The following is a 14,403-nucleotide window of genomic DNA, read 5'->3' as shown; positions in this document are numbered from 1 at the left end:
TTCTCATAAACCTTTACCACAGCAAAATCACCAGGTTTAGAAAACCATCATCTAGTTCGTGATCGTCTGGAATGTTGTCTTTCTCCTCTTCCGACAATACAAGGATAGGTTGAGTTTCGTTGTGATTTGATGAAAATGTATCATTTTCAGAAAACAAACCAAAACTCTTACCAGAAACATCTATTCGTACTCTCTTCTTTCCTTGTTTAATTTTTTCATCTTCTCTCATGCTCTTGAGAAGATCCATAAGGGGACGGTTTACAGTCTGAGATGTCTTTTGCTGTTCTGTTCCTTCTCGTTCATTGTCTCTTTTTGGCAGCGTCCTCAGTATTTGGTCTCGACAAAGGGGAAAAATTCCACACTTTTGAAATCCAGCCCTGATATTTTCCTCCTTCAGTTTGTCACACATTTTTTTTATTTTTCAGAAGACTTGGAAATTTGTTCTTAGAGATTGTTGATTTATTCCTGTCCTTTTCTCTGCTTCTCAAGAATTTTCCACTCCTCAAGAAGTGTTTCTATTTACCCCACTAATTAAAAATCATAACAATAACCCAGTGAAGTTAAATTTTGATTAAAAATAATTTACAAAAGGAAAACTTTTACTATGAACGTCAGTAAATGAAACAACAAACTACAAAATAGGCATATGTTCAAATGCAACAAATATGAAAATGTCGTACTTATCAAGAAAGTTTGAGGAGCGCCAAAATACCATGTAGGATTTCAGTAACATATTAACGCTGCTGCCGTCTATCGCAGTGTTTCCAACTCACTAAAACATTTTATCTCTGCTGTGAACACTTTAACCATATAAGACTATGTTAAGAAATTTCAGTTTTATTGATTAATTTATCGTCCAGATAAATCCAAAACTAATCTGTAAGTTTTGTTTCTATTCACCCCCATGTTTCTATTCACCCCATTTGACGGTAGATAAGGAGTGATTTATATAGAACGAAAAGTAAAGGATCAATAAAAGTGTGTCAGGAACACCCGTACTTTGTGTTGTTGACACATTTAAGAAGTATCTTTGTAGTCTTCTTTTCACAAAAGCGTAGATTATCTTCCAGAATATAAATCTGGAAGAATTAACATATATCCTTATGTTTCTTGGATCTGAACTTACGGAGAAATGTATTTTCCCTCCATTCTACCACAGTAACATGCACATACTTAAACGAAAAATAACCTATTTTGGCTTTGCGACTATCTAGTTATACAATTCGCATATATGAAAACAGATTTAAAAAAATACATGAAAATAGTGCGCAGAGGGTATTATGTACTCGTACAACACAATTCAGGTGTGCTGTGGTTGTTTCATCGTCGGGATTGCATTATAAAACATTAGACTCATATCTTTATAAAATGCTTAATGTAGCTAATTTTTTGCAATTATTCATTTTAACATGGGTTCGAATTATGCTTACCAACACTTCTGTTAGCTTTTAAAAGAAAATTCATATTCTGTATTGCAAAGCACATAAGGAGATAAGGAAATTACATCATTGCAATGCAGTATAATACATTAGATGATATATATTAAACCCAATCATAAATTCGTCTTCTTTTGACACTAAGTGTATTGTTAAGCAGAAAACAATACAGAACAATGTCCTAGTTCTTTTGCATTTTGCGTAGGGAAAATCACTGTGTAAGTACATAAATAGTTGTTTTATATATAGTAACAAACAGTGATGCCAATTTTGCCTCTATTTGGCGAAATCTTGCCTATCTGTAGGGACATTTAGCCGTACAAATCTACGAAATGCTGACAGCTTTAAATATCGACGGCTCAGTGCCAAAGGAAGGTATCTACATTTTTTTCAGATACGAACATTTCTGACATTATCAGAGGACGAATGTTTCTTTCTGTGAAATGATTATAAGTCAAACTTCCTTGTAAAAAAAATGATTGATCAAATAACACGCATTTAGGATTACAGTATGTAACAAAATTTAACTTTTGTTTTGTCCTTGGGACGGTATTATTATCTTCCAATTTAGAGTGTACGAATATGATGTAAATTGGTTTATATATGTTTCAAACTTTAGTTTTGTAGTAAATACATTGGATTATTGTCTTCTTAGCCCGTTTAAATTCCTACGTTTCACACGAATTTTACTTATGTAGCTATTACGTCAGCACTATTCATCCGATTATCATGGTTCATACGCCTTTCTCTTTAGAATAAAACAGGCTTTCAAATAATATCACGCATACACATACGTGGTTTATCCTAAAAGGGAAATTTCGGGAATTCTGGAAAATCCCCCCAAATATGAAATCTCGAGGCATTCTGTAGTGAGCCTGTACATAGTACCCAAAGGAACTCTACCTAAGAAATAAGTAATTCTTCCGCCAACTTTCATTGAAATGTATTTTGCAATCTTCATTCAAAATAACAAAACTAATTATATAAATAGAAAATAAGACAATTTTAAGGAGCAGAATGAAACAAATTTTCTTTACAAATGTATTATATATGTGCTTTTCAAAGAGATTGAACTATTTAAACTTCATTTTCAGTAAGAACGTCTTGCTGACGATGGCTTGCACGAAAACTATATTTTATTGCGTTCCAAAATATGTTTTAACGCAAAACTTTTTTTTAGATTGAATACAATCACTTTGAAAGAGTGTGCGTTTTCCACATTGCAGTTTATATAATGCATCGCTCTCACGAACAAAGGACATGTTATAATCCCAATCATGTTTTCATTGTACTGTCCTTAATCCGGCGGCACTGCCGCCTGTTAACGTGACATGTGCACTGGCGCCTAGTCTCACAGACATATTTGTTGAGTTTTAAATCTTTCCTAATAATTGTTGTTTAATTTTTTTGTTGATAATTTTATTTTGTATTACGCATATTGAAGAACTTGCGAATTTCAATTCAAATGCTACATTTTAATGTATCTTTACTACTACGGTACGGCCAGCTACTAGCTGCAGGCTACAGAAACAGCTGGCACGAGTCTGTAAGACTTGGCGCCAGCGCCACCGGGTTAACACCGTTTTCGAAATTTAAAACGTTATTGTGGAAGTGCTGCCCATGGTCTTCGGAATACACTTCTATGTTTTTTTTAAATATTTACAGATGTGAATGCAGAAATTGAATTTTGAGGGATATCCCATCCCACAAAATTGCATCCCATTTTACCATAGCTTTCCACTAGATTATCTGTCAGCTCCGTATAATTTTCTGCTTAATGGCCAAAGAATTTTTGAATCACTGCTATACAACTCTTCCAGCTTCCCTTTCAATTACAGTGAGTATCTGAGGAAATTCTTCACACTGAACAATCTTTTTTACCTGTTGGCCTGTGAAAACTCCGGATATTATATTTACATTTCACAATTGGAAAACATGCCTTTTAGATATGTGAATATTGCGGACTCCTTATGAAGAATTTTAACAAACTGTTTAATTAACCCTAACTTGATATACAGTGGGGGCATTAGTACCTTTCGAGGCTTTACTAGTGGCTCAAATTTCACGTTTTGCTCTCCGACGAAAAACTTGTCCGCAGTGGCCAGTCCTTCTTGCAGTAATGCTCAGCAGTATCTCTACTATCCCAGAGGCAAAGGTAGCATTGGAACTTTGTAAAAGTACCTTGAAGACCCATTAGGATTGTGATAACTTTAGTCTCCTATAACTTTCCATTGATATTTTTCGTAACAAGGAACCTGCAATAGGATCTTCACACTATTGTATTCCTCCTTCAAATGTACAAAGTGAGCGAAGGGAAGAGACGGATACTTGTTTCCATTGTGGTAAAACACTGCTTTCAAACTCTTAGAGGGTTTCTAGCATTGGCAAATTAAGCCAAAAATGGCTCGAAAGGGGAAAAAATATTAGAAAGCAAATTTTCATTTCAACACATTCTATGAACTCCCCTGATACTCAACAGAAAAGTCCTAAAAAATCCCACGTGGGCAACCGCCTAAAATGATATCAATATGGCGGCCACGCAACTATGACTACTTATGCGGTAATATCTCATCACAAAACTGAGATACAAACTTCGTTCTGCTGCCAAATTAAAGATGAGGTACTGTATAAATGATTTAAGCTAATATTGTTCTTACGTGTTGCCACCATTTTTAAATATGGCGGTTATTATATTAAATATTAATTTTCCCCGTTTCATTTTATTTGTTTTAAAGAAGATTACTATGAAACTATCAGATATACGGAAAAATACCTCGAAGTAAACGTTATAGAATGGAGTATCACCTTTCTAAAGATACCAATATTATTTCTGTATCTTAACAATTAAGCGAACTACTCCATTTTCTGTAGCGCAAGGTGTTGAATTTTTAGCACTTAGATTACGCTAAAACATCTGAAAAAATTTTTACAATTAAAGGCGGAAGAACGTTCGAAAAACAAACTTTTAACACATTTTCTTTAAACCGCTGAGACTTCTGAGAGAATCGTCAAAAATAGCATTTTAGTACGCCATTTTTAGATATGTCGGGTATTATCTTCAGCACTTAGATTATGCTAAACATATGCAAATACTTTTAAAGACGAAAAACTTTTGGAAAGCTAATTTGCATTTCAATAATTCTTTTGTGCGTCTGTAACTCCATAGAAATTTGCCAAAAATAGAAATGGGCAGTGGCATAACATGACATAATCAATATGGCGGCCAAGCGATGGCGATAAAAATCTACGTAAATTTAAACAGGCATTTTTATATAATAGGGTTGAGTGTGCTCTAGGGATATTTTAAGCCCATGAGTAAATAAACATGATTGTACTCGTATATTTACAAATGTTGAAAGACGATATATTGTCGGTTCACTTTGTACACGCGCCGCCCAAACCCCACCGTGGCCGGTCCGAACACGTGCTAGGATTTAGGATTTAGATTTCTGGGCTTTGGGCATCTAAGGCCATTTATCCCTTCACGATTTGAGGGATGACGTCCCTCGGCGAGCACAAAATACGGGTAAAGGGAAAGAAGAAAGGATTGTGGAAGGAAGGAAGCGGCCGGGGACCTATAATTTTGGTACAACCCTGGCATTTGCCTGCTATAAATCATGAAAACCTAGGAAATCCTCGTTCAGAGTGGCTGGCCTGAAAAAGCGTGCTACACTTTTTCGACCGAGTGCTCCCACCGGGAATCGAACCAGGGACGCTTGCACCGAAGGCGAGAGCGTTAGCGACTACACTACACGGCGCCACCCAACCCGTGCTGAGAAAGGGGGAATGACCCTCTCATTATACGCCTGTTACCGCATGCCTTGTGGGCTGGATGCTTTGAGGGGGAGATAGGTTTGAGTGGTGCTTGGAATCAAGTAACTATGTCGAGTGTTCAGCACCCCGAGCAGCTCTTCCTCATAGACTGTTCCAACAAGCTCGACAATAACCTACCGGAGGAAGTGAGACTTAGTCTATCCTCCGAAATGCCCAACTAACTCGTGCCATTGGATCCGGGAGAGTACGTGTAACCTCATTGTGTTCTCAGTGAGGTAAGTAGCTTCTGCAGCCGCCCGTAATGGCAGAGGTGAAGTTTTCGGCCGTCCTCCTAAATGGGCAAGTAAGCCGTGACCTTGGGTCCAGGAGATAAGGCTACGTGGTATTCCAGCACGTAAGAAAGAGTGAGCAGTTGGTTTGCCTAGGGGGACGGTCAAATGCTCTACCGGAAGGATGATGTAGGTATGGCCCTCAAAGAGCGTTTCGTACGTGCTCTGGAGTCTGGGATGGGATACCTAGTATCCTAACAGACACTTGTACCTTAGGGGCGCTGAGGAACTGGGGCCGTTCATCTCAGGTTTGGTTGACCTTACTGGGTGCAGGGTCTACGACCCTACCAGGGTAGCCGCCACTCCCAAATGACCATTGTCTTTAAAGGTAGACAGTTTACGTCAGCCATTAAGGCTGGTAATGTACGGTGTAGCTTTACTGTAATTAGAGGAAGTTCCGTATTGCTTGAACGACCCTACCGAGGGAGGATGTGGTGGTCCCTCCCAATCGTGGCCTATACGTACCATTGGGTTCAGAATGTAGTTTTTCTACGACATGTACATGGTACCTAGACATGTAAAGGATAGGTAGCCATGTATTGCTTGGGCTACCCTACCAGGGAAGACGGCTTCCAAATGACAATGTCTGTGTTGAACACACGGTCTACATCAGTCATTGGTTCTGGTAATGTACAGTGTGCCTCTGCCGTAATTAGAGGAAACCCCGTATTGCCGGGAGGGGAGTGTCAGATTCCTGCCTGCAGGGGGACTGAACTTCGACTGGGGAAAAATGCCTATCCCAGATATCTGGGTAACGGTTTCTGATCCCAGTGAAAGGGAAGGAACTTTGTAGGATGTGGGCTAGCACCAAACTCAAATGGTGACTTAACACGTACAACTGGATCCGGGATGAAATATGGGAGTATCTCGACGTGTGTGTAGTACCTCTACAAGCGAAGGCGATTGCCAGTTAAAAGATAGAGGTAGTCAGGGTCCTTGATTGAACTAGCCCCCTTGGGCAATGCCTGGGACTCCCGGATTGGGTTGGACTCTGCCGGGCTGTGGTCATACCATGGGATTCGGTATCTCATGGGGCAAATCACAGGAATCTGGGTAACGGTGAGTACTTGTGGGAGATGAGCTTGCTCTGAAATGCACGGGTACCATGCCAGCAGATCAGAAAGGATTGGATCGCTAGAATTTCTCTTTTAGCAGTAGGCAGAACTTTTGTCGCGCAGTGGATATACCCCACTCCCTAAGAGAATAGGTGTTACACACCACGGTGCCAAGGTCGGGGGATAGATCTTGACAGTGCACTACGTGCACGAGGACTAAGAGTCAGAACGAGGAGCTTCGGGCACAATGTCTTGTTTGGCGGAGCCTGTCCATCAAATAGACCGAACGACCGTGGGCTCGCCTTCCACGCGTGCACATAAATGTGGATATAGTAGACCACTCGATCCTGATGTTCCAGAAACTGTAAGTGCCGAAAAGGAAGACTCCACTGCACATCCATGTGTGGAGAATGTGCGGAAGAATCGTACACAAACTAGTATTAAATTCATAAGAAGGCGATCTTGAAGAAACTTAGAAGTAATCTTCTAAACGACTTTGAAACATTAATGAATGAAACAGTTAAAAGGAAATTGTAGAGAGTTAGGTTGTGTAATTTGTAATGCAGTAAAGGGTTTTTACATTTTGATTAAATATATATGTTATGTTGTTAAACAAAATTTTAAATATGTGTTATTTTATAACAGAAAAATATTTAATATTTACTATTTTAAATAATAATTTTGTTTGATAATATAATGTGAAATGCAGACTTTTTCCATTACAAAGTAAAGTAAATTAGCGATATTAATATTACTTTAAAATACTAAAACTATTTCTTATGTATGTATCTGGTAGTTTCATAATCTGATTTGAAACAAATAAAATGAAACGGAATAAATTAATTTTTAAGATAATACCCGGCATACCTTAAAATGGCAGTAACATAAAAAAAACGATATTAACTGAAATCATTTGAATCATTTAACTTGGCACCAGAACGACGTTCATATCTCAGTTATGTGGTGAGATATTTCGTACAAGCATAAATTAATGTATTCGCATGCTCGCCATATTGAAGACACCATTTCAGGCAGTTGTTCATGTGCTATTTTTTACGATTCTCTCAGAAGTCTCAGTGGTTTAAAGAAGTGTTAAAAGTTTGTTTTTCAAACGTTTTTCCGCCTTTAGTTGTAAAAATTTTCTCACATGTTTAGCGTAATCTAAGTGCTAAAAATTCAACACCTTGCGCTACAGAAAATGGAGTAGTTCGCTTAATTGTTAATATACAGAAATCACTCTGTAACGTTTACTTCGAGGTGTTTTTCCGTATATCTGATAGTTTCATAGTAATCTACTTTAAAACAAGTAAAATGAAACGGAGAAAAGTAAGTTTTAAGATGATAACCACCATATTTAAAAATGTCGGCAACACATAAGAACGATATTAGCTGAAATCGCTTATACAATGCCTTATCTTTTAATTTCGCAGCAGAACGAAGTTTGTATCTCAGTTCTGTGATGAGATATTATCGCATAAGCATAAGTAGTCTTAGTTGCGTGGCCACCATATTAATGACGTCATTTCAGGCGGTTGCCAACGTCAAATTTTTTAGACTTTTCTGTGGAGTATCAGGGAAGTCCATAAAATGTGTTAAAATGAAAATTTGTTTTCTAATATTTTTTTTCCGTCTCCAACCCTAATTTGCCTATACTATTCAGGGCATACCAATTGACTTGAGCAACTCAGTGACATTGTTACAGAAGCATGGCCCATCTTTAATCGCGAGAAAACGCGTAAACGACTTGTGACATGACCTCAGAAGCAATACATTTACGGACCCCTCTTCTAAATTTCACTGTTTCAGTCTTGAAATTAAAAGCTTGCAATTGGCTTTAGTGAGACCGAGATTTCTGATCAAATCCATAAGATCTTCCTGATTTGGGTAATACTTTTCTGCTGGCGGAAAATCACGTGTGTAGTGCACATTTTTATCACCAATGTTTGATGAGTCATGTTCTTCAGAGCTGTTCAGTTTCTCGTGGGTGGGGGGGACAGGATACTGGAGGCTGTTTGAAGCTGGGACCATCGACGAAGGAATGTCGAATATATAACTTTCGGTGCATTTTTTTACCACTTCGTCGTTTCGATGGGTCCACTATGTAGAAGGCAGTTGGTACTGTGGTCAGTTTGCTTCCTCACTGTTTTATCAAAGTTCCCAATAACCATTCCAAAATACGCTTTGTAAGACTGACACATCTTGGGGCATGTTTGTTAAACGTATTGTTTTCTTCTTTTCTTGATGAATTAACCGCAGACGTAGCAAAAATTATCTGGAGAATACTTGCAGTGCTGGGATGCCATTTCTGAAATAAAAGAAACATGTAGGCCCAACATTAGACTCCTATTACACATTGGATACAATATTACACAGTTTAAGAATTTGCATTCAATCGAGAACGAAGATTGTTTCATATCAAATCTTATCAAAAGGACTATTCCCTTACAAACAACATGAAAATGGAATTCTACAGGAAGTTGGAAACACTGTTAAACTTTTACATTTTATCGGTACCCCATGGAAAAGTTTTCTTTGTCACCAATTCGAACCATCCTTTTACTTAATAAAATTCACATATTCTTTCTTACATGAATGTTTAGTACTTATATCGCATATATGAATGATTGCAATTCTAAGTAAATCAGAGACAAAACAGTATTATATCCTTACCTCTTTATCAATATTTCCGAGAGTTATTGTCGTTCCGGATTATCACGTCTTTTGCAGCATAAGGGGATCTTATACCTCTTCGCTTAGGTTTCTAACTCTCCATTTGATAACACGCAAATTTTGATATGGTAATTTCTAACAAAGTATTGCAGTTAATGACTAAATTTTTAATAGAAATACATAAGACCCATGTAAATCCAACCACGGTCTCCAATTTACGTTACATGCGTTAGATTAATTGCAATATATTTTTCAGTAATTTTAGTAGCAGAGAATATAAAGTATGCTGTAAAGGAGAGAAGGGAGTAAGTCACTCATCTGTTTGCTTGTTAGCGGCTTTTAAAAGGACGATCTTATCAGAAAAATCATGTGATTCTCACTTCTCAGTGATTAGAATAGCCTGGACTGTGAGAACCTAAAACCACTTTTATTTCTTTCACAGTTTGTTTGTTTCTTCCACCTCTACAATCACAAGAAGAAAACTTGTCTGGGTGAAAATTTTTCTGCTAGCAGCGAAAAAGCAAAACGTAAAGGACAGATTGATACCACGGACGGGTTAAAGGGAGGGGCATTCGCACTCTTCGAGAACATTTCAATACTTTGAATAATCGAAGTAAGAAACGAGAAATTGCGTAATCTAATAAGGAAAGTTTGTTGAAGTGTGTAAATCAAAACGCATTTCAAGTGTCACAGCACTGTACCCCCTTCTCTCTCAATCCTCTTCCGAAGGAGTTGTACGGGGATTTTAGAGTTAGATTTCTGAGTATCGACATCTATGGCCATGTTAGCGCGTCATGTATGAGGGATGACGTCTCTCGGCGATCACACGGAAAGGGAAGAAAGAAAGAATTGGGTAAGAAAGGATGCGGCCTGGGACCTGTATATTTGGTACCACCCCGGCATTTGGCTGTTGTCAATGAGGAAAACCTCATTCAGGGTGCCTAGCCTGAAAAAGCTTTTTACGCTTTCAGGGAAAGGGAGAAGAAAAAACAGAAAGAGGAGGACCAAGGATAGAAAAATATTCATGTTTTACGACCCATGGTTATGCCGGCTAGGCTAAAGAAAATTGTGGTGATCAGAAATGAAGGAAATGGTGGAATGTAAAAGTGGGAGGAAACGGGGGAATCCCGAGAAAACCCACGCACATGGTGTTTGTTCACCTCAAAATTCACTAGGCGCGAGCTGAAATCGAACCAAGGGTCTTATACACCAGAGGTGAACGCTCTGTCACTGAGCCACTGCGGCCCAACCAAGAATAGAATATCTAGATGCAGTTACGAAGAGATCTTATTAAATTATATACAGTTTTCCCAAGGGGGAGAAAAGTTTTAAAATTTCCATGTGTTACACCAACCTATGGTTGAGGTGAGAAAGATTATTATTATTATTACCGAGGATGTCACTCCGGGTTTCCTTCTATAAAAATATACACACACTATTTCCAACTATGGTTACCTAACTTTTTACAAATTGGTCTAATTCTATATTGGTATAAACAGTAGTAGTTTTCAAGCTACATATATGAGTTCTTTGACTAACTGAATAGTGCACGCCCCTTGTAGCTCACTCACCACTATTTAAGATTAAATTTCAGATGCTCGAAATATTTGTATAAGTTTATCATTTGTAAAATGAAGATCATATAAAAAGTCGATTCAAATTGATATCAAGATTTTTGACATTGGTATATCACGTGTATCTTTCTTAATTCACATTACTCACTTTATCCCAAATTTTAAAGTTCTGGTTTGAACTTCTCTTACAATAATAAACAAATACACCAGGAACAAATTCGCTATTATTGATGATGCGGAAGGGGGGGGGGGATTTTCTGGACGAGGAAGAAATGTGTGCGGGTGCAGAGGCGTCTCAAGTGGTGGGCGACTGCCCAGGTAGTGATGGGCAGTGGGAATATTCCCGGTGGCAAGGAGTTTAAAAAATGGGATTATTCCCGGGCTTTTTCCCTGGCCTATAAATTCCCGGGAAGGAATTTATTTCCGTTTGTTTACTTTATCTTCCAAATTATAAGAACTATATGACTAATTACTTTATTTTAATACATTATGACTGACTTCTAGGTTTTAAAGAATTTGAAGGTTAAAAAATTTAAGATTCTTTGACAGTACTTTATATAATTAATAATGATTTTTTATGTTCCATTCCCATTTGCACAAAAAGTACAGTAATTGTTTAGTATTGGGGGGCCAAAACTAGCAAAAAGTAGGATGATTTACGGAAGAAATGAGTTGATAAGGTGTTAAAGTTGTCAAGAAAGTATCGAACACATTTTTTAGGGTAGTAGGGGATTTATACAAACCGTAAATGTAAGTCGAAGTAATTTGTGAGGAAAGAAAGTGAATTGTTGCTGGTAACGAAGATAGAAAACAACGTGCCCTGCGGGGCGGGCTCTAGCCCGCCTTCACTCGCTGACGCTCGCTCGGCAATGCTGCCTAAATTTAATGTTGGTAACGTAATTTAATATATGAAACCATAAAACAACCGCATCGGAATAGAATATCGCACAAAAGTAGGTGCAAAATCTGATCCGCCAAACGTAAAGAATCGCCAAAAGTAGTAAAGTACTAATTTACATGTGTTGGAAAGAAACCATTTTGTAAAGTAATGTAGAATTATGTAAAAATAGAAATGAAGTACTATTAATAAACCCTGAACCACCGTTATTAATAGACGTCAGTCTGTCTGTCTCTCTCTGTTTCGAATTTCTGAAGAAGTACTCGAACTTCTTTTACATGTGAATTAACGCATGGAATTTCGAGAAATGGGCAGAAAGAAAAGTCGTGTGTGGCAATGTTACATGCAAAATTATAAAGACAGGAAAGTATTTTGCAAATATTGTGAACATACATATTTGTGCGCAAATGTTTACAAAATGTTGGGACATGTGTGTTCTGGCAGTTACCCAACCTAATTTGTTTATAGCATTTAAAGATTTAATATGTTTATAATATTAGTAGTAGAAATTTAGAAAATCCACTAACATGTAAATTTAAACTGTTTAGCGGTTTAAAAGTATGTGGACTTACTACTTTTGAAACATATTTACTTTCATAGACCATACTGTAAATAAATATCCATTTTGCGTACTCTCTAAATATAATAATATATTAATAAAATAACATAACATCGTTCAGAATATACATTCTAAAGACTCCCTTGGGGACAACAGAAATAATATACTGTGATATAAAAACAAATTTAAGTTTGAAATCATAATATAGTAATAGAATGCAATTTTATTTGTGGTTGTACATCAATTCCCATTTTTGTGAATCTTTCCGGGAATATTCCCAAAAAATATCTTCCCGGGAATTTACCCATCACTATGCCCAGGGCCTTGCATCTTTAGGGACCTCGCAAAGACCAACGAGCCTAAAAGGATTTGGCACTCACTTTTGTCGATGCGACAATAGAAACAATTATAAATTCGGATTTCTTTAGAAAAAAGTACATAAGGCTTCAAACTAACTTTTCGTCTATTCGTAGATATTAGGTCGCTAGCATAGGCGACAGGCGGCGAGTTTATTTTAAGATTCCAATAATCAATGTGTATAAGCTTTTCTTTCCTTTAGTACCAATAACATCGTTGAGATTAATTGATTTCGATGAACTTTGTTGTAATTAGCAATTTAAAAAAAGGGGCAGCGAGGACTCTTAGACCTTTCTCGTGTAAGGCCTCAATGGAATTTGCTATTGTGCTGTGCGAGTGGGATGGCCAAGATCAAGACCGGATAGTGAAAGTGTAAGTATAACTGAAAGGCTAAATATGAAACAGAAGCAAAAGAAGAAGGGAAACCATCCTCAACGAGAACTCCTTCGGAGTGGTGCAGAGTTCGATTCCCGGTGGGGGCACTCAGTCGAAAAAGTGTAAAAAGCTTTTTTAGGCCAGCCCTCCTTAATGGGGTTTTCCTCATTCACAGCAACCAAATGCTGGGTAGTACCTGATATTTAGGTCCCAGGCCGCATTCTCTAGACAGAAAGTGTTTTATTATGCAACAAACACTTGGGTTTCATTCTGCTTCTCTCCCCCATTTTTATTTAGATTTACAATTACTTAACAATACTTATCGACTCAAAATAATTTTAATGTCACTCCCTTAACCGCCCAGTTTTCTACTTTTTAATTATTTTAGTCTTCTCACTTTATTGCAAGATTTAAAGTTCTTTTAATAGAAATTTAGGAAAATGTTCGATTCTTCAAGCCACACACCCACCCACCCACACACACACACACACACACACACACACACACACACACACACACACACACACACACACACACACACACACACACACACACACATGTATGTTGCTTGCTAATCTTGAGCGAATAAAATTCAACATTTCAAATTTTACTCTAACTCACGTACAATCCTACCCCCCCCCCAAAAAAAAAGTTTAAAATCTACATGTTAATTATAAGTTAGCAGTTTAAAATCTAGCGTTTTTTGCGTTAAAAATCTTATTTATGATAGCCTTCTAGCGTACTTTCTTCAGAGGTTGTTGGCAACATTGGTAGCAAAGTGTCCGTTTTTGTACCGGAAAAGAAGACGTAATAAATATAGCATTGGATGCTTGAATATTGGTCATTTTCTCTTCCCGTCTTCCCACATAGAAACAATTTCTGAATAAATAATCGAAAATATGAATATTATGGAAATTTTCTCTTTCGAAATAAGTATGAAAAGCTTTTTATTTTAAAAGTGCATATGTAACGAATAGCACAACTTACGTAAATCCTCATATTGGGCATCTTGTGAATAAAGTTCAATGTAGCCTCCTTTGCGTCCTTAGAAATGAAATTCTAAAGAGTTACTTTTAAAAAATCTTAATTCGAATGACGATTATATGTACCAAATTTCGTAAACTGAGTAAAGAAAAGGCAATATGGCTACTATAGAATGACCTCCTTCCCGCCTGTATTTTTGGAAAACTTTACAACACAATTTTCCTTATTTTTAATTAAGAAGTTTAATTTATTTGATTTATATCCCAAATATAACATTCCAACTCCAACGAATTTTCACTTTTGGAATTTTTGTAAAAAGAAAACGAAACTTAAGTATAACAGAAGTGTTGTTTTCCAATTAACAGAAGAATATTCCAAAGTGCTGAAACTCT

The 14,403-nt window shown here is 37.2% G+C and overlaps 1 protein-coding gene across 12 annotated transcripts in view; it reads left to right on the top strand.

Moving 5' to 3' along the window:
* Positions 1–14,403, top strand: part of LOC145662289 (uncharacterized) — a 179,330-nt gene that overhangs the window by 36,724 nt on the left and 128,203 nt on the right. The window lies entirely within an intron of this gene.

This window comes from Thermobia domestica, chromosome 1, assembly GCF_964235325.1.
Source record: "Thermobia domestica chromosome 1, izTheDome1.hap1.1, whole genome shotgun sequence".
Taxonomy (NCBI): Eukaryota; Metazoa; Arthropoda; class Insecta; order Zygentoma; family Lepismatidae; genus Thermobia; species Thermobia domestica.
The sequence above is the reverse complement of the archived record's forward strand: the minus strand, read 5'-3'. Positions and strand labels throughout refer to the sequence as shown.